The sequence below is a fragment of the Myodes glareolus genome, chromosome 6 (assembly GCF_982192425.1).
Source record: "Myodes glareolus chromosome 6, mMyoGla1.1, whole genome shotgun sequence".
Taxonomy (NCBI): Eukaryota; Metazoa; Chordata; class Mammalia; order Rodentia; family Cricetidae; genus Myodes; species Myodes glareolus.
In genome coordinates, this window is record NC_142031.1 from 29,823,068 (window position 1) to 29,843,066 (window position 19,999).

At 47.4% G+C, this 19,999-nt stretch overlaps 1 protein-coding gene across 9 annotated transcripts in view; it reads right to left on the reverse strand.

The window, feature by feature from the left end:
• Eva1a (eva-1 homolog A, regulator of programmed cell death) overlaps positions 1-19,999 on the reverse strand; it is an 83,720-nt gene that overhangs the window by 38,802 nt on the left and 24,919 nt on the right. Inside the window, exon 1 of one of the 9 annotated variants that reach the window (XM_048416381.3) lies at positions 16,312-16,600. The exons of 3 other annotated variants lie outside the window; for them this stretch is intronic. The gene's annotated coding sequence lies outside the window, so the exon portion shown is untranslated. Of the gene's footprint in view, positions 1-8,509; positions 8,913-9,266; positions 9,287-16,246; positions 16,601-19,999 lie in introns of those variants that run through there. 5 more of the 9 variants (XM_087907117.1, XM_087907119.1, XM_087907118.1 and 2 more) reach the window with 5 other exon arrangements.

Genomic DNA, 19,999 nt, shown 5'->3' on the forward strand with positions numbered 1-19,999 from the left:
AGTCTGAAACTGAGCTCACTGCCCTCTCCTGCCATGCTGTACCCTGGCCCTCCCCTATTTTACCCCTCCACCCCCACTGACAATGAATGGCTCTACTATCCTTGCCCTGCTTGCCCAGGCCAAACTGCCCCAGTCATCATGAGTTCCTGCCCTTCTGTAGTCCTTCATCCAATCAGTCACCAGATCGTGTTGACTCCAGTGCCAAAAGCTTCCTGGGTCTGCGCCCAATTCTCCACCCCCGTTACTGGTGTCTTGGAAACTTATTAGTTCTTGCCTGGATGAGAGTAACAATATCAAATTAATCACATGCCCATTATGGCTAATACATTTATGTCATACAGAATCCGACACCAGCCGCACTACCCATAAATGAGGAAGCAGAGTTTCTGCGTTCCGAGAAGACGCCCTCATTTGCCATCTAGCCCAAGTAACACAGGGTGCTGGAGGCAGGAAAGCAAGCCAAGGGCCTCTGACTCCAGATTCCAGGCCTTTACACACCCCACACTACAGTGACATCAAGGCTGCTCATCTGACATCCGGCTGGTTCTTTTCTAGTGTCTTCTCCACAGTCTATCTATCTATCATTATAATGATGCCTGGACTTGGCCTCCTACGTGAAACCCTGCAGGAGTTTCCCAGTCAAATTCGAGCACTTCATCTAGACCCCTTCCTGATCGAGACTTTGCTCTTTTGTAGACTCACCTCTCCCCCCCCCCCCAACCACAGCACTCTCATCAGTCTCTGTCTATGTGTCTCACTCTCTTCCCCCTCCCTTTGGACCTTCCTACTTGCTGTCCAGACTCAGTGAAGTGTCCCTCCTCTGGAAGCACACAGCACTTTGTCATTCTCTGCTTCTTAGAACATCACATCTGAAATGGCTTCTGTGTGTTTTCTAGAATTCACTTATTAGAAACCTAATCCCCAAGTCACATATAAATGACATTTGCAGGTGACCTTTTGGAGCCAATTAGGATAAGATAAGGTCATGGATTAGGTCCTAGGCATGCATGAGTTACTTTATAAGAAGAAGGAGTAAGCCCTGAGCTAGATTGCTCGCTCTGTCTGGCCATACAATGCCATCTACAATATCATGGTCCTGCAGGGAGGCCTTCATAGGCTTTCAGAACTATGTATGACATTAAAAGACATTAAAAAAATAATAAAATGTCTAGTCTGGGGTATGCAGTTACAGCCACAGAAAACAAACTAGGAAGACATTTACTTTTTGAGTCCTTTTTGAAAACTCTCCTTCATAGTGGGCCCTAGCAATTTAGGAACTGGCAGGATACTCTCTGCTTCTGGAGAATGTATTTCGATATAAAGGCTGGACAGTGGGATGCTACATTCCTACCTCTGACTCTATCTGACTCTACACTGGGTCTCTGAATTCCCAGGCAAACAGAGTACCTTGTATATCTGTCTCCAGGACCTAGGACAAAGCCTGGCTGGCTTGTGAGGTGTCAGCAAATGGTCACGTGTTGAACTGAACAAACACAGTAAGACTTCCAAGCCACTTGTGGGAGCCAGTGTCCAATTTCACCTGTGTGCCTCCCAGAACAATGTCCAAGGTGTAACTTTTAGAATTTGCATAAGATTCTCAGGGTGCAGTCCTGGAGAATGCTTTGCAAACCATCCTTGCCCTGGATTACTGACTCACTCAGGGAGAGATGGCGGGACCAAGTCCTTGAAGAAGACCAGCGGCGGTTCAGCACCCTGCCCCTTCCAGTAGCCGAGCAGGAGACCAGAGAACGCTGTATCAAGTTTAACATATAAAAGCCATCCTTCACAGCTAAGTCTGGGCTTCATACAACAAACTCAAGAAACAGTGAGAGCCAGCGCTCTGCACACATCCTGTAAGGGGCTGCTCCTCACAGGGCCCCATGCTTTTGAGCACAGGTTTTCCCTCCGCTCACAGCCCATCCCCACTCTCTGGAGGGCCTTCCCTTCTGTTAACAAACCGTTGCCTTCTATGTCTAAGCATGTGCCCTGGCCCAGTACTTTGCAGAGGGGCAGAAGAACCTGGACACTTCAGCGGGTGCCCTCAGGACACAGGGTCCACAGCTGCAAGTATTACATCTGTATCCATGGGTTCACGTTGGCACCACGGGGGACCCAACGCAGAGAGCTGCTCTTCGAGGTTGCTCAGCCAAGAGGCACACTGGACAGTGGACCTTGAGAAAGCAATGCACCTGCCTGTCTTCTCCTAGAGGTGCCAACTGCCCCTTCCTTGAGGGCTGCTGTGACCTGTCTTGTCCTAACAAGATGAGCAAGGAAGAAGACAGCTGACTGTGTTTGTATCAGCGCCTGGGCAGACAACCTGAGCCTGTTCTTGGGATTATCCCTCTCCAAACAGGAACAAGATCCCCTGAAGTACGCTCCCTCAGGCTATAGTCCTTCTGAGTGATGGGAGAACACAGGGCAGAAGGCAATGTTCGCTCATTGCCTTGTATTCTGGGAAGAGCCTTGTTTTCCTCCCAAGTTTATGGTGGCCCCTCTGCTGAGTAGCACTTCCGCCTCCTCTCACAGTGGAGGACAAAGTGCAGGCTGCCTCTGGGATCAAATCCGGGGCAAGAGGAGAAGGAAGAAGTAAAAGAGCCCTCTCGGATGCAGAGAAGGCAAGTCTGACCGGAAATGGAGCCAAGGAAATGGTTGTTCCCGCTGGCTTGCTCTCTTTCTGGCCTTGAACTTACAAACTGATTAAGTAGCTGACAATGACCTTGAACTTCTGATTCTCCTCTAGGCCTGTTCTACCAAACCCACTTTATGCAGTCCTGGGACTTGAACCCAGCAGTAAAGGCAAAGTAGGCAAGCTCTCTACCATGAGCGACATCTCCAATCACTTTTTTCTTGTTGAACAGACAAGATCTCACGTAGCCTATATTTAATAGTCAGATACTGTCCTGAGATAGCCTGTAGCTGGGCTGGATGGCTGAGTCTACGGCTGGCATCTGGTACTGGGTCTGTTTCTATTCTCTCTCTCTCTCTCTCTCTCTCTCTCTCTCTCTCTCTCTCTCTCCTAACCTCCTTTTTCTCCTTCCCTCCTCCTCTGTTCCTCCCACCCCCTCTTCACACCCCTCAGAGAGTAGAATCAAGGAGACAAATATATATAACTAAAGCTCCACCCCTGGGGCCTAACATCCACCCCTGGAACCTCTATAATAAATGAACTCCCTGCTCCTGGAGTCCTAGATGACCTTACAAAGAAGATACCCTCTCCTGCCTCCATTCCCTGAGCTCTGGGTGGAATCAATTCCCTCTGACCCCATTACCAGTGTTGTTAGGGTCAGAGCCTGGGCCCTGGTAGACTCAGCTATCCACCCTCACTAAGCCAGAAGCAACAATAAAACAGTGAAAAAACAGACGAAAGCCAATCAGATATTAGGAAAAGAAGCAAAGAGGTCCAGTGACACTCCCCATTCCGGGTGCTAATGTGAAATCTAGGTTTAAATCTAAGCAGTACTGCTCAGTATTGGTCAGGATGTGGCCCGTGCCCTCCACCTTCACTGCCTTTGGAGGGGTGCTCTGACAAGTCGTCAGAACTGTATAAAGTCTTGTTGAGAGACCAGTTCCTGCCCTGGCTGTGGCTGGCAGCCGGGCCCCAGCCTTTTCCTTCTCTCATTGTGACATTCCAGGCGAAATTCAATTTTTGGACTATTACATTATCATCTCTGTCTTGCCCTCACTTACCCCTGCGTTGTATGGCTGTCTTCCTATCTCTCCACTCGGCTTATGAACATCCTGAAGGTGGGGCAGGTTTGCCTTCTGTACTAACTAGGGCTTTTGCTCATTCCTCTCTCCAAAAGGGCCTGCATTTCCCAGGAGGTGCTGAATGGTGAACAGAGTCAAGTTTAGAGTGCAGAGGGACCTCCATCCGTTTTGCAATCAGCAAGCAGATGAGCCCATCACCCATGGGAGCTTTCTGCAGTAAGTGCACACAAAAGGCTATGTGCTCAGGGAAGTGTGTCAACCCTGATAGCCACTGACCTGCTGCATTAGAATAGGCCGGATATCAAACTCCATCTCTTCTAGTTCATCCTCTCTGTTCCCCACAAATCTCTGTCTCATTTTCCTTCCCCACCCTCTCTACCTCTGCCCCTCTCTCCCTAAGTCTGAGAAACTTAACCCCTTACTTAGCTATCCATACAGACTTCTAGATGCTATACAGGAAACTGTTCCAAAGCCAGGGCTCCAAAGGGCCCAGCCACACAGTTTACCAGCCAGGGCTTTGAAAAGAAAACAAAACAGCCAGGCACAGCTACTGAGCTCAGCTTTCTTTCCACTGTGCTTTCTTTGCTTACTGGAGACAGTGTCCCTCCTCCACCCACTAGGTTCTGATCCCTTGGCCCCAGGAGGAAACCAGACCAGCAGGGATAGGAGGCCGAGTCACCATTCACAGGTCTGCACACTTGAACCGGGACCGCCCACTCCATTGTCAATAGCAACACCAGGACAGACAGTTTGACAAGCCACACCTCCCCAGACCCATCTCTGGGCCTCCAGTGCCCAGCAAACCCCTAAAGATCTGCAGAGCCCTTTCTCTTCTGTGTTGGGCCTGTGTTTGTTTCTTGATGTCCCTGCCCTGCCCCCAAGCCCAGCAAGCTTCTTCCTGACTTTTCTTGCAGGACAGACTGACTCTATTGAACACCCATTTTTCTCATGCTTACTGAGCACACTCTGGTGATCGCAAGTCTGTCACATCAGGGTCTATGACCTAGTTGAGAAAGGCCACGTCTGTGTGTCTCCAGCACCCAGCACCAAGCTGCACAAAGCACCAGCATTCCAAGTACGAGGTAACACCTGAAGATCCAGGCTGTCATAACACTGGACCAAGACATCTCTTCATAAGCAAGTGGGATTTGCACCGAGTCTAACAGCAGGATACATTTCTCAGAGACCAGGAAGAATGATGCATGGAGAGAGCCAACGGTGTGTGACATCAGAGGGCCTGTACCAACTGACTCCCCACTCACCACTCTGAGCAGGTTATTTTTTGGGTCAGACTATCCAAATGTCAAAGAGAAGAGAAACCCAGGTCTTGGGTCTGAATTTGTCTTCCTATCTTTAAAATTTATTTATTTATTTATATTTTATGTACATTGGTGTTTTGCCATGAGGCTCCTGGAACTAGAATTACAGACAGCTGTGAGCTGCCATGTGGGTGCTGGGAATTGAACCCGGGTCTTCTGGAAGAGCCATCAGTGCTCTTAACCACTGAGCCATGTCTCCAGCCCCTCTTCCTATCTTTAACAGCCTAGGAAAACCTGCTTCTGGCATCAGCAGCTGGTGATCTAGACAGGGGGCATGCCAGAAGACAGGAAGGATCTAGGGTGGGAAACTGCAAGTTCTCATCTGGACTGGTGAACAGGAAAACCCTCACCCTGTAACACCCTGTGAAGCACCCTCACCAGAGTGTTTCCCGGACCCCTTACGAAACGGGTCCCCACACCACACAAGGTGATCTCATCGCATTAAACTTTAGGGAACAGCCTCCTGGAATGAGAAAACTGTGTGAGGAACAGCTGAGTGTGAAGACAGAGTACACAAATGTGCAGGGATTTGGGCAACGGAGTCAAACTTGGCCCAACACGGCAAGGCCCCAGAACCAGAAAGGGGTGGATCCGGCTTGCAAAGCCATGGCTGCTTTGAGGGAAACAGGATTCTAAGCTGGTGAAGTGACCAGCTGTAACCTAGTATTCAGCGTTAGCAGTAGGTATTCTTAATACTCCATTTTAAGAAGCATTAAAATTCCTTAACAAATTTTATTGTTGATAGATAAACGAGAAGGCATAGTCTGCCATGTAGAAGGAGGGAGAGCCAGCGTTTATTCACCACCCCCCCACCCAGAATCCCTTCCTTCATGCCTGATCCTCCCTCCTCCGAATGGGGGTGTTAATTGCATTCTTCTATGCTGTCCCTTCAAAGAGTGCTGTCCCAGCCATGACTAGCACATGTAAGCTCTATAGCAAGGTCAGATGACTAGGGCCAATGCCCTTCTCTTCGTTACTACAAGCAAAGCAAAAAGGAGAAGGAAAACCAGGGCTGCCGACGAACAGTATCATCTGAACAGTACGGTCCTGGATCCTAAGTGTGGTACAGGTTAAAAAGAAAAACTGTGGGTTCAGGTTCCCACTAATAAGTCAACAAATCTCAGCTCACATTCACTGAACGGTTACTGAGTCTGATACAAACTAAAGCCCTTACCTACATAGTGAGAAGAGTGTGTGTTCTGAAATTCAAATGCTTATGTGAATGCTGGCCCCACCACTGATGAGCTGTGTGACTTTAGGCAAACTCTGCAGCTTCTCTGGCCTCAGTGTGAACTTTATAGAGAGGATGGAAGGATCAGGAGAGTCAAAACTCATCAAGTAAGCACAACACTGAGCAGGCACTCGGTTTTAAAATGAACAATTATCGTATTGGTTAGCACACTGCTCTTCCTGTAAGACTTTCAGAGAGTCCCAGCCCACTGGATCGGGCAGTAGTAGGGAACAATGAAATTGTCATAGGGAGTGGAAAAGCCTCATCCAGAAGAGACCAAGTTCAAGACCAAAGAACAATGTAGTGTTTGCCAAACCATGGGGAGGAAGGATTCCAAGAGGTCAGAAGAGCAGAGCCGCAGGGAGCTAGGATGTGTGGGGAGCATGGCGGGAGGGCGGGAGGGTGAGACTGGGCAGGGAAGTCTGGGGCTGGTATATGAGGTCACAGGTTAGATTCCACCCTGGGAAGACTGGCGCAGGGTTTGCAGAGGGGCTGCTGTCAATGCTTGACAAACACCTATAGACCCAGGCCCTTTCTGTTAGCAATGGAGGAAAAACAAAGGTGTGGGGCGGGCCAGGTAGCACAGCCTGGTGGGAACGCAGCAATGGAATTCTGACCCTGGGATTGCAGTGCAGGAGAGACGGGAGAGACGTGAGAATGTGAGAACGGGACTGGGGTAATCAGCTAAAACCGAACTGATGAAAGCAGGAGGGCTGAACACGGGCTCTCTGTGAACTGATACGCTAAGCCAGGGTGACTCAACCCAAGTATCGTGAGCCAGATAACTGTATTGTGGGAAGGGGGCTCTCCTGAACAATCCAAGGGAACAAATCCTCCCCCATTTACACGGTGATGGCCAAAAAAAGCCTCCAGATACTCCCAGACATCTCTCAAGGAGCACAATTAAAACACGTGTGGCGGGCACACACGTGCACATAAATATAAAATAAATCTAAAACAAAATAAAAATAAACTCTACCGTCTTTACTATTTTCTTGACTTTTCTTTCTTTTTTTTTTTATTTTGGTATTTTGGGACAGGGTCCTGTGAAACCCAGGTTGGACTCAAACTCATTTTGTGGCCACAGACGACCTTGAACTTCTCATCCTCCTGTGTCTACCTCCAGCATGCTAGGCCCACAGGTGTGCTACACCACACCTGGCCCATTGTCTATTTTTCAGAAGAGAAAACACAACCACAGGGAGGCATCACCAAGACCAATGGCCTGACCTATGACCTGGCCTCCTCAACACAGGACTTGACCTCAAGTCAGGCTGCTGAGGCAGAAGACAAATTTGACTGCCTGGAAGAGAGGGAGGGGCTAAAGCGTGGTGCTGAAGGGTACAGCCCTCTTTACTGAGCTGAAACAGCAGCGGGAAGTAAATAAATACTTTGGATCTGAATGGAATCGCTATGTATTTGCTATAAAAGGCAAAAGCTTGGTCTCCTCGGGTGTGTGCAGGCAGGAAGTGGCAGATTCTTGCTCAGACTGGACAGAGGAACCATCTGTAGAGCTGAACTTGGGGTGTGCGGCTCAGACCAGCTGGGATCCAAATCTCGGCTGGACCCTTTGCCCTTTACAAACTTCCGTGGCTCAAGTCTGCTTACTCCCTGGTTTCATTTTGCAGTCAGGACTTTTAGAAGTTCCTGCCATAGGCTTGATGTTGGGAGTTAAAAACGAGCTTAAATACGGAGCAAAAATGAAAGTATCCAATGGGGCTCGCTCTCGCCTGCTTCAGAGCCTTCCTCTCCTCATGGTCTTCATAATCGGCAATGAGCGCTTCCCTCCACCCCAGCCTTCAGAACCTTCACCCCCAGATAAGCGCTGCCGGCAGGAGTGAGCCCCCCCCATCCCCAGCAGCAGAGAGTCCGTCCCATTTAAGGCTTTAGGGGGCGCCAACAGCCTTTGCACTCCACAGTCCACTCTGATCTCGGAGATCTGGGGGGTCGCCGAAGAATTTAGTGGCTCGAGAGGAGCCAGGTAAGTACTTCAGTGTACGCCAGGCCGATTTCAGGTGGGTGGTCCCCAACAAACCCAAAACCAAGCCCGCCACCGCCGCGGGCGAGCCCGCTCAGTCAAGCTCCTGGAGTTGGAGCAGTTAGAGAAGTGCCCAGATTTGCAACTCACTGGTTCCTCAAAGCCTGACTGTAGAGGCAGGGGGATGAGAGTAGTCTGAGCCAGTCAAAGAGGAGCAATAGACTGGAGACACCAGGAGGAAGAGGAAACAGGAGGAGAAAACAGGACCCGTACCTGGACAGGGGTTCCGGAACAAAGCCGAGGTTTCCGATCCTAAGAGCGCTGAAGAGTTCCCGCTCAGTAGAAATGGGGTGTCCTTGCACCCTGAGCGCGCTTCGCGGGAGCAGCTTACCTTCTCTGGGACCGCAGGCGCACACTTCCGGGGACTGAGTCGGGGGGGGGGGGATCAGATCACCCAGGGAGGGGTGCGGCAAGTAGGACTGTGCCCTGTGACTGGGGCACCCGTGCACCCCAGAGAGAGCAATTTGGGGCGGCCCTCCCAGTCAGGACTGAGCTGGGGACGCGTGAACCCGGTCTTGGGACACCCCGAGCCCTGCACACTCTAGAGGAGACTGAGTCCGTGGGAGGAAAAGGTTGTCTCATTTCCTTCAGTCTCCACACACACACACACACTCACCCGCCCCCTCGGCTCAGGACCTGCCCTCCCTCCCGCTCCCCGCCCCCTTCCCCACGTGGGCGCGGAGAGACACGAAACCTGAAAGGCCGCGCCAACTTAGCTCAACTCTGGCAACTCCCGCCTGCCTCCTAGTGCTTCCCACCGTGCTCTGGGCTACAAGATCTCCCCATCCTGAGTCCCCACTTTGACCGAAAGTCCAACCTTTCCCTCCTTGTTGCAAGAGAACCAGATCTGCAAACCGACCTCCAACCCTACTCCTAACCCCTATCAGCTCTTATTACTGACAGATGGACTACACTGTGTTGAGCCAGCTTTAAAACCCCAAGTCCAGACAGGAAATAACCACTTACTTACTTGGTTAAATTTGATCGACTTTTTTTTTTCTTTTTCTTTTTGTTCTGTTATGTGGAGAGCATAAAGCCTGATGCATAATCTCCAAGGAATGTTCGTCTGTATCAGAAGACAGCCACTACCGCTTTTGGCCTTGCTTGCCTAGTTTGAAGTTTTGTTTGTTAAACTCCTTATGGAGCAGGCGCTAGGCACCGAGCTGGGAGCAGCACAGTCTAAAGCGAACCCCAAAGCACCCTACTACTAGGCTGTTAGCACAGGTGACTGGGCAGTGAGAAGTGGACAAGAGTCCTAAGACACAGGTTGAAAGGTGAGAACAGCCAAGACAGGCAGGCTGTGCAGCTCAGCACAGAGCTACCTCGCTAGGGCTGCGGGCAGCAGGGAGGAGGGGAGCCTGGAAGCGAATGTGCAGCCAGTCCAAGAAAGGAAGGGCGCTGCTAGGAGCCAAGGCAACTGAAAAATCAAGGGTGCAGTTGATGGAGAGGTAGAAATTGAATGCAGTAACCAAGGACTAAAGGATTCACCAGAATCCCTGGTACCCTCAAGAACAGCTAGCTATTAGAAGCATGGTCTAGAAACAGCGGCTGTTAACTGCGCCTCTGGATGTGCTCAACTGAGACGCTGATCAAATTTTCAGATTCACATACTCATCACTATTTGTAAGCATTGCTCTCTAGCCATCGATGGCACGGTGGACTGGCTAATCAGACCACAGAGCCTGGCGGGATATCACTCACACAAATACTCAATTGGTCTGAGGAGGGGCTCCCATGAGTGCTTCTGAAAGGCTCTCCAGGGGATCTGACAGCGTCAGAATTGAAAGCCATGTTCTACCCTTGTTCCAAAGGAGCTTGCTCTATTTAATCTTGAAATGCAGCATGTCCCCCAACGAAAACAATTGCAGGGTCCTGATGTAAATATAGACCTGTTTTCCTCTTCTCCTAGGGAAGCAACTGATCTGGGTGGAAGTACGTCAAGGGACCAGTTCTAACCTTGGGCAGCCGCTGAACTGCTATCTGAACTTGAATAAGCCCTCTTCTCCAAACTTCAGTTTTCTTATCTGCAAAACATACACACACACACTTAACTCACTCCAAATTCCGTACTCTGGCACTCGACGTGCCCCTCATAACTGCTCAACTGTATCGTAGGCAGATGGGGAGGCATCACAGAGGAGGTTTCGTGAGGTAATGCTGTGTTTGCAGCCACCTGGGCACTGCACCCTGGATTCTTGAGGTCACAGGTTGGATCTGGGCCACACGTGTTGCTGAGGCTCAGCAAATGTGTGTAGAGAAAGGGAACACACAGACCACAGTTGCTGGGAGGTGAGCAGAGACCTCAGGGACTATTTGGCCTTCGACTGTTTTATGGAGAACATTTGGCTCCAGTCCAGAGTCTATTCACTTGTCCCCAGACTGAAGAGAGGACATTGGAGTACTCTGACTCCATCTGGCTGTGGCTGTAAGCTTATTATTGCTAAGAATCGCCAATACCTGTCGAATCCTTAGGATACGCTTGGTCTTAAAGACATGTAGCCTCAGTCCATGATAATGATGCAGAGACCATTGCACGTCTGTTTTTCAGCAGCTCTGGGGTGTCCCAGGTGTGAGAGGGGATAAAGCTGTTGTGCGCACAGCCTCTGCCTCTTGATGTGTGATACAGGCAGGAGTGACCACAGGCTGCACCTCCCTGCAGCGCAGGGCTCCCCTGCAGAATCCAGAGACCAGGGCAGGGGCCACCATCTCTGAAAACACAGACAAATTTATGGAGAAAATCTAGGCCCCTGGAGTTTGCTCAGCTAGCAAAGGGGACTATGTAAATCCCATCAAACTTCTTCACAGACCTTGAGAGAACAATAATCAAGTTTATATGGCAAAACAAAAAACCCAGGATAGCCAAAACAATCTTATACAATAAAGGAACTTCTGGAGGCATTACCATCCCTGACTTCAAACTCTATTACAGAGCTACAGTATTGAAAACAGCTTGGTATTGGCATAAGAACAGAGAAGTCGACCTATGGAATAGAATAGAAGACCCGGACATTAACCCACAAACCTATCAACACCTAATTTTCGACAAGGGAGCTAAAGGTATACAATGGAAGAAGGAAAGCATCTTTAACAAATGGTGCTGGCATAACTGGATGTCAACCTGTAGAAGAATGAAAGTAGATCCATATCTATCACCATGCACAAAACTCAAGTCCAAATGGATTAAAGACATCAACATTAATCAGTCCACTTTGAACCAGATAGAAGAGAAAGTGGGAAGTAGTCTACAAGATATAGGCACAGGAGACCACTTCCTAAGTAGAACTCCAGTAGCACAGACAATAAGAGAAACAATGAATAAATGGGACCTACTGAAACTGAGAAGCTTCTGTAAAGCAAAGGACACTGTCAGTAAGACAAAAAGGCTACCTTCGGACTGGGAGAAGATCTTCGCCAACCCCTCATCAGACAAAGGTCTGATCTCCAAAATATACAAAGAACTCAAGAAACTAGACACTAAAACTCTAATTAACCCAATTAAAAAATGGGGTACTGAACTGAACAGAGAATTCACAACAGATGAACTTCGAATGGACAAAACACACTTAAGGTCATGCTCAACCTCCTTAGAGATCAGGGAAATGCAAATCAAAACCACTTTGAGATACCATCTTACACCTGTCAGAATAGCTAAAGTCAAAAACACCAATGATAGCCTATGCTGGAGAGGATGTGGAGGGAGGGGAAGACTCATCCATTGTTGGTGGGAATGCAAACTTGTGCAGCCACTGTGGAAATCAGTGTGGCGGTTTCTCAGGAAACTGGGAGTCAACCTCCCTCAGGACCCAGCAATTCCACTCTTGAGAATACACCCAAGAGATGCCCTATCATACTACAAAAGTATTTGTTCAACTATGTTCATAGCTGCACTATTTGTAATAGCCAGAACATGGAAACAACCTAGGTGCCCCTCAATAGAAGAATGGTTAAAAGAGGTGTGGAACATATACACATTAGAATTTTACTCAGCGGTAAAAAACAATGACATCTTGAATTTTGCATGCAAATGGATGGAAATAGAAAACGCCTTACTGAGTGAGGTAACCCAGACCCAAAAAGAGGAATATGGTATGTACTCACTCATAAGTGGATTCTGGCCATAGTTAAAGGTCTTTGAGTCTATAATTCGTGATCCTAGAGAAGCTAAATAAGAAGGTGAACCTGACGAAAATCATATAGATATCCTCCTGGATATTAGAAGTAGACAAGATTGCCAGGCAAACTTGGGTGCACGGGGGGGGGGGGTGGAAGTAAGGGGAGATGGTTAGGGAGAGGGGAGAGGGGGAGGATTGGGGATGGCTTGGGGGAATGGGAGGGGGAAGGGAGGAAGGATGGTTATGGGAGCAGGGAAGTTTATATCTCAACTAAGGGAGCCATTTTACGGTTTGCAAGAGACTTGATTCTGGAGGGGTTCCCAGGCCCAAGGAGAGGTCCCCAGATTGTTCCCTGGGCAGCAGAGGAGAGGGTGCCTGAACTGGCCTTGGCCCATAACCATACTGATGAATATTTTGCATGTCACCACAGAACCTTCATATGGCGAAGGATGGAGATAGAGACAGAGACACATATTGGAACACTGGACTTAACTCCCTAGGTCTAAATGAGAAGCAGAGGGAGGGAGATCGTGAGCAAGGAAAACAGAACCAGAGGGAAACTTCATCTAACGATCGATGGAGATAGAGAGACGGAGACCCACATTGGAGCACTGGACTGAGCCCCCAAGGTCCAAATGAAGAGCAGAAGAAAGGAGAACACGAAAAAGGAAGTCAGGACCGCCAAGGGTGCGTTCACCCACTGATTCAAGGGGACTGATCAAATGAGAGCTCACCAAGGCCAGCTGGACTGGGACTGAACGAGCATGTGATCAAACCGGATTCTCTGAATGTGGCTGACTTGGGGGCTGACTGAGAAGTCATTGACAATGGCACTGGGTCTTGTTTCGTCTGCATGGACTGACTTTTTGGGATCCTGGCCTGTTTGGATGCTCACCTTCCTGGACCTGGAGGGAGGGGGGAGGAACTTGGATTTCCCATAGGGCAGGAAACCCTGACTGCTCTTGGGAATGGTGAGGGAGGAGGAGAGGGAGTGGAGGAAGTGGGAGGGTATTGGGAGGAGGGGAGGAAATGGAAATTCTTTAAATAAATAAATAAGGAAAAAAAACCAGACAGGTAGACCAATGGAATAGAATCGAAGACCCTGAAAATAATCCACAAACCTATGAACTCTTGACTTTTGACAAAGAAGGCAAAATGGTACAATGGAAAAGGGAAAGCATCTTCAATAAATGGTGCTGGCATAACTGGATGTCAGCATGTAGAAGATTGCAAACAGACCCATATGTGTTGCCATGCACAAAACTCAAGTCCAAATGTATCAAGGACCTCAAAGTAAATCCAGTTACATTGAACCTGATAGAAAAGAAAGTGGGAAGTAGCCTTAAATACATAGCACTTCCTAAATATAACACCTGTAGTACAGACACTGAGAGCAACAATCCGTAAATGGGACCTCCTGAAACGAAAAAGCCTCTGAAAGGCAACAGACACTGTAAATAAGACAAAATGACAAAGTAGGAAATTGGAAAAGATCTTCACGAGCTTCACATCTGACAGAGGACTGACCTCCAAAATATATAAAGAACTTAAGAAACGAGACGTCAAAATATAAAATAACTCTATTTAAAAATCGGGTTCAGGGCTAAACAGAGAACTCTCAGCAGAAGAATCTCAAATGACTGCAAGACATTTAAGAAATTACTAAACATTCGTAATCATCAAGGAAATGTAAATTAAAAGGACTCTGAAATATCATCTTACACCTATCAAAATGGCTAAAAAATCAAAAGTACTGAGGACAGTTTATGTTGGAGAGGTTGTGGAGTCAGAGGATCACTCCTCCACTGCTGGTGGGAGTACAAACTTGTACAGCCACTTTGAAAATCAGTATGATGGTTTCTCAAAAAACTGGGAATCAATCTGCTTCAAATTCCAGTGATACCATTCTTGCGTATATACCCAAAGCATACTATATCATACCACAAGGACACTTGCTTAACAAAGCTCAGAGCTGCATTATTTGTAATAGCCAGAATCTAGACGTCCCTCAACTGAAAAATGGATAAAGAAAATGTGCTACTTTTGCACAATGGAATATTACTTAGCTGTAAAGAAAAAAATTACATCTTGAAATTGGCAGGCAAATGGATGGAACTAGAAAAAATCCTAAGTGAGTTCACCCTGACTTAGAAAGGCAAACATAGTATGTACTCACTCATAAATAGATACTAGATGTAAAACAAAGGATAACCATACTACAATCCACATATCCTAAGAAGTTAGGTAACAAGGACGAACCTAAGAGGGACACATGAATCACACAGAGAAGGGTAATTAGATGAGATCGCCTGGGTAAACTGCAGTAAAGGGGAGAGAATGACAGATGAGACCATGAGGGAATGGGATGGCTGAGGGGTAAGAGGGACAGAGTCGGAGAGCAGTTAAAGAGAAATCTTGACAGAGAAAGCCACTGTAGGGTTAGGGAGAAACATAGCACTATTTTCTCTAGAATCCACAAGGATAACCCCACCTAAGATTGCTAGCAATAGTGTAGAGGAAGCCCAAACTGGACTTCTCTTGTAATCAGATAGGTGAATTCCCCAACTATCATCATAGAGTCTTCATCCAACAACTACTGAACCAGAGGCAGAGATCCACAAGCAAACACACGACTCAGCTTTGGGAATGCAATTGAAGAGAGGGAGGAGGGAATAGATGAGACAGGGAGGTCAAGATCATGGTGGAGAAATCTACAGAGACTGCGGAACCAAGCTCAGAGAAACTCATGAACTCTAGATGGACAGCTGGGACACCTCCATTGGACAAACTAGGACCTCCTATTGTGAGACAGTGGTGAAGCTTGGACTATCTGTGGGGCACCTGGCTATAGGACCACGATCTATCCCTGATGCATTAGCTAGCTTATTGGAGTCCATTCCCTATCGTGGGATGCCATACTCAGCCTTAATACAGGGGGGAGATGCTTGGATCTGCCCCAACTTAATTTGCCAGACTTTGTTGACTTCCCATGGGAGTTCTTTCCAGTTAGGAGGAAGTTGGTAGGGGTAGGGAGACTGAGAGAGGGGGGTGGGAGAAGGTGTTGGGGGAATAATTGTGGATGGAATGTAAAATGAAATTTAAAAACTAAATTTAAAAAAGAAATTTACTCTATAGTTATTGTCCTCAGACTATACAGTATTGTGTGCTTTAATTTTTAATTAGATTGATTTTACATTAAGTAAAATTCACCATCAAAACCATTTTTGAGTATTCATTTAGTTTAATCCCATGATGCCCACTAATTATCATGCATCCATCTGCACAAGGCTATCTTGGTGTCTGTGCCAGGTCTAACATTCTGTAACATACAGAAACATGTATTTTTCTTTGCCATTTACTCCGCTATCCTCTAGAACAACTCTGCCATATGTATGTTCAACTGTGTCTGTAACTAATGGCCTACAAAACTAAGAAGGTTCTAACTTGTTAATCTGGAATTAACACAATTAAAAATAAATTGTTCTTTTTCTCAAAAAAATTATACACTAAAAAAGCATTAAGTCAAAATTAAACATAATACTGGGTACTTCAAAAAAAAGGGGGGGCTATGTATTTTAAACATTCCTTTGTTGGCACAAAGGCTGCAATGACAACAAGATGGGACAGGGGAGTAGCTATGGCCCTACTCTCCCTGTGTCCCATTTCTGTTGCTTCCACTTCAAAAGCTCTGTTGTTAGATCACTTTAGTGTATGCCAAGATGATGCCCTCCTGAGGGGACCACAAGATGCTTGCACTGAGATGTATTCAGGATATATTCTTACTCTGAATCCTCTGCCACTATGGTATGCATGTCCTTATCGATGTAGCTCAACTTACCTGCCACTTCCTGGACTCTGCTTGTCCGTCACAGGAAACTCTCCCGGTCATCCTAGGCAGCTTACCTGCCACTTCCTGGACTCTGCCTGTCCGTCACAGGAAACTCTCCCGGTCATCCTAGGCAGCTCCACTGCACAACCCACTCATCACTCTCCTGGGAACTGTCCTCAAATCACAGGGCAGGATCCAGACCTGAAAGCCTTTTCATCAACCGCACCTTGTGTTTGCAGTCAGCCTCCAAGTCCTGTATGTAGGAAACGTGGAGAAAGAACCTAGGGCCTCAAAGGCCAACGCTTCTAGAACAGAGAGGAGGGCAATCTCATAGCCCATTACTTGTAGGAGTTGCCAGGAAAGAGAGACCAGTAAAGCGAGGCCCGTGTCCAAGGCGTGTTAACAACACCAAGATGGGCAGGGTGGTGCATGCTTGTAACACGTGCCCCACCCCAACTGCCCCCGACTCTGGAGGCTGAAGTAGGAAGATAAAGATTTCTGTTAGTGCCAGGCAGGCTGGGCTACATAGTGAATTTCAAGCCAGCCTCAAAAAAACACAGTGACGTCCCTCCTCCCCGATAAAAGACAGCAACAAAAGCCAGATCTACAGTTTCTTATCCTGTGGTGGTGACAAAAAGCCCTGACAGAGGCCACTTTAAGGGGACAGAGATTTGTGTTGGCTCATCTTTCCATGTTACAAATCCATCAGGCAGAAAAATCACAATAGGAGGAGCTTATAGGAGCTGGTCACAGCACATCTACAATCAAGATAGGGACCAACGAAGAAAGCATGCTCGTGCGCAGCCGATTCTCTCCCTTTTATTTGGTCCAGAATTCCTGCTAGGGAACAGTTCCATGAAGTCTTTCCCCCGGGGATTAATCCCTCAGAGGCATTCCTAGAGACCTTTCACCCACGTGATCCGAGATCCTGCAGACCATCAAACAACAAACAAACAAACAACAATGTCTAGGACACCCACAATCCCAGCACTCAGCAGGCTAACACAGGAGGCTCCCAGTGAAGCAGCAAACAGCCAGTTCCAGGCCAACCTCAGAAACAGACCCTACCTCAAACAATAGCAAAGGCCAAGACAAAGGGACAGAAATCCCTGGGCTTGTCTAGTCCCTTGACTGGCGAAGTCAGTCGTCATAATTGAGGGGAAGAAGTCTGGTTCTCTCTCTCTCTCTCTCTCTCTCTCTCTCTCTCTCTCTCTCTCTCTCTTTCGTAAGAAAGTACAAGTGATTGAAACCAGAGTCTGTCCCCATCCTGTGGCAATGCTTTTACAAGAAGCTGCAAACGTGCAGCTCTTATTAATCCCAGAAGTAGTAAATGATCTCCAGGAGAGCTGGAGCAAGGCGGGCTTGTACACTAAATACCACGAGACAAAGGAAACTGCCTCACGGGCCAGCAAGATGCTAATGGATGGGCAGACAGAGACACTGGTGTCACCCTCAATGATGTCACTTGGGGAAAATCAGGAGGCTGAGAAATTTCTTTGAATGCTTTGCCCTACAGTCTTTTCCATATCTACTCAGCAAAAGTAAGTATGAAAAGAAAATGTACACTCTTTTATGATGTCAGGTTTGGGGGTGCGGATGAAGCTCAGTGGCCTAGAAGTGTAGAAAACCCTGACTTTAGTCTCCAGGGCTGCACAAAACTGGGTGTGGTGGCACACTTTTGTAATCCCGGCCGTGGGGGATGGGAGATGTAGAGGTAGGAGAAGCGTACATTCAAGGTCATTTCAGCAACGTAGAGAACTTGAAGCTCTGTGGGACCATGTTTTTTAATTTGTTTTGTTTTATCACCAATTAAATAGATAAACAATCAAATGAAACACTAGTTTAGGTTCTGTACAGTGGGGCACACCTATAACCCCACACCTGGGAGGAAGATGGTGAGTTCAGAGTCATTCTCTGATAGGAAGTGACTTTGAGGCCAGCCAGGGCTACATGACCTCAAAAGAAACAAATAAACAAGAAAACCTAAAATAAAATCTTAGTTTTAGAAAGGCAAGATACTCAACTTTTCTCCCACTTCTCTCCCTCTCTTTGTCTTTCTTTCGTTTTTTTTTTTTTCAACCCAGTGACTCATTTTTGCCATTACATTCCATGGCAGAGGGATTTCTGTGAAGTCCCAGGGGCCATCGTTAACCAGGTGCCATCTAAATCCGTCTAGTCCTTGGCAGCCTACTAGAGTAAAGCTAGTCATTTGGCTGTGTTAGCTACTACCACCTCCTAGTCACCAAGAATGTCTTACCACTGATCAACAGCTCCAAGACTACATCAGTCGTTAAAAAACAACAAAAGCATGTATTTATTCTTGCTGCCTGGGTATGTGTGGGGTGCACATGTGTAGTGATATTTCATTTGTATTTTAATTAAAAAAAAACACCTTGTCTGAAGATCAGAGAGTACAACGCCCCACTGGTCAGCCTTACAGACCAGGCAGTGGTGACACACACCTTTAATCCCCTAGCCACACTAGTTTGCCATAGAAACCAGGCGGTGCAGGCCTTTAGTCCCAGCCCTAGAGAGGAATATAAGACGAGAAGAGACAGTTCACAGTCTCATTCTGAGGTTCCTGGAGGCAGGACCGCCATTTCGGACTGAGGTAGCGGTAAGAACAAGTGGCTGGCTGTTTTGCTTTTCTGACCTTCGGGTTGAACCCCAATTTCCGTCTCTGGGTTTTTATTAATCGTGCTACACACACGGGCACTGGTGGAGGTCAGAGGACCACTGTGGCAGTCGATCAGTTCTCCCCTTTTACTCTGTAGGCTCTGTGACTAGAACTCAGGGTGCCAGGCTGGATGGCAGGGACCTTGACCCTCCGAGCCATCGCACCCACCCTGCAGCACTCTCCAAGGTCTGATGGGTACCTCTTATGAACGGTAAGAATTCCCTGAGCTTCCTCCTTCCAGATAGGAAACCTAACACTCGGGTTCTCCAGGCTTTGTCTTCCTCCCTGACCGGAAGTGAAACTTTACCCATACAGAGATGAGAAGAATGGCAGGAGATGCCTTTCAGTTGTCTACAAGTCTTTCTAGAGCATTGGTTCTCAACCTGTGGGTCTCGACCCCTTTGGGGGTTGCATATCCAACATTTACATTACGATTCCTAACAGTAGCAAAATTACAGTTATGAAGCAACAACAAAATAATTTTATCGTTGGGACTCACCACAACATGAGGAACTGTATTAAAGGGTCTCTGCATTAGGAAAGTTGAGAACCACTGGTCTAGAGGCTCCTAGAAGGATGGTCAGTTGTTAGAGTGTTTGATATTCAAGCAGGAGGACTTGAGTTCAGATCCCCAGAAGTCGGGTAAAACTGGATGCTGTAGCTATCTACGTCTGTAACGCCAGCACTCCCATGGGAGACGAGAGAATCCCCAGATACCCAGGATCAACTGGCCTTGCCAGAGAGAAGGGGTGGGGAATCTTAAGAAAAAAATGGAAGATAAGGAGCGACACCTGAGATTGTCCTCTTGTCTCCAGACACACACTATTACATGTGAAATAGACACACACTATTACATGTGAAATAGATACACACTATTACATGTGAAATAGACACACACTATTACATGTGAAATAGACACACACTATTACATGTGAAATAGACACACACTATTACATGTGAAATAGACACACACTATTACATGTGAAATAGACACACACTATTACATGTGAAATAGACACACACTATTACATGTGAAATAGACACTCACTATTACATGTGAAATAGACACTCACTATTACATGTGA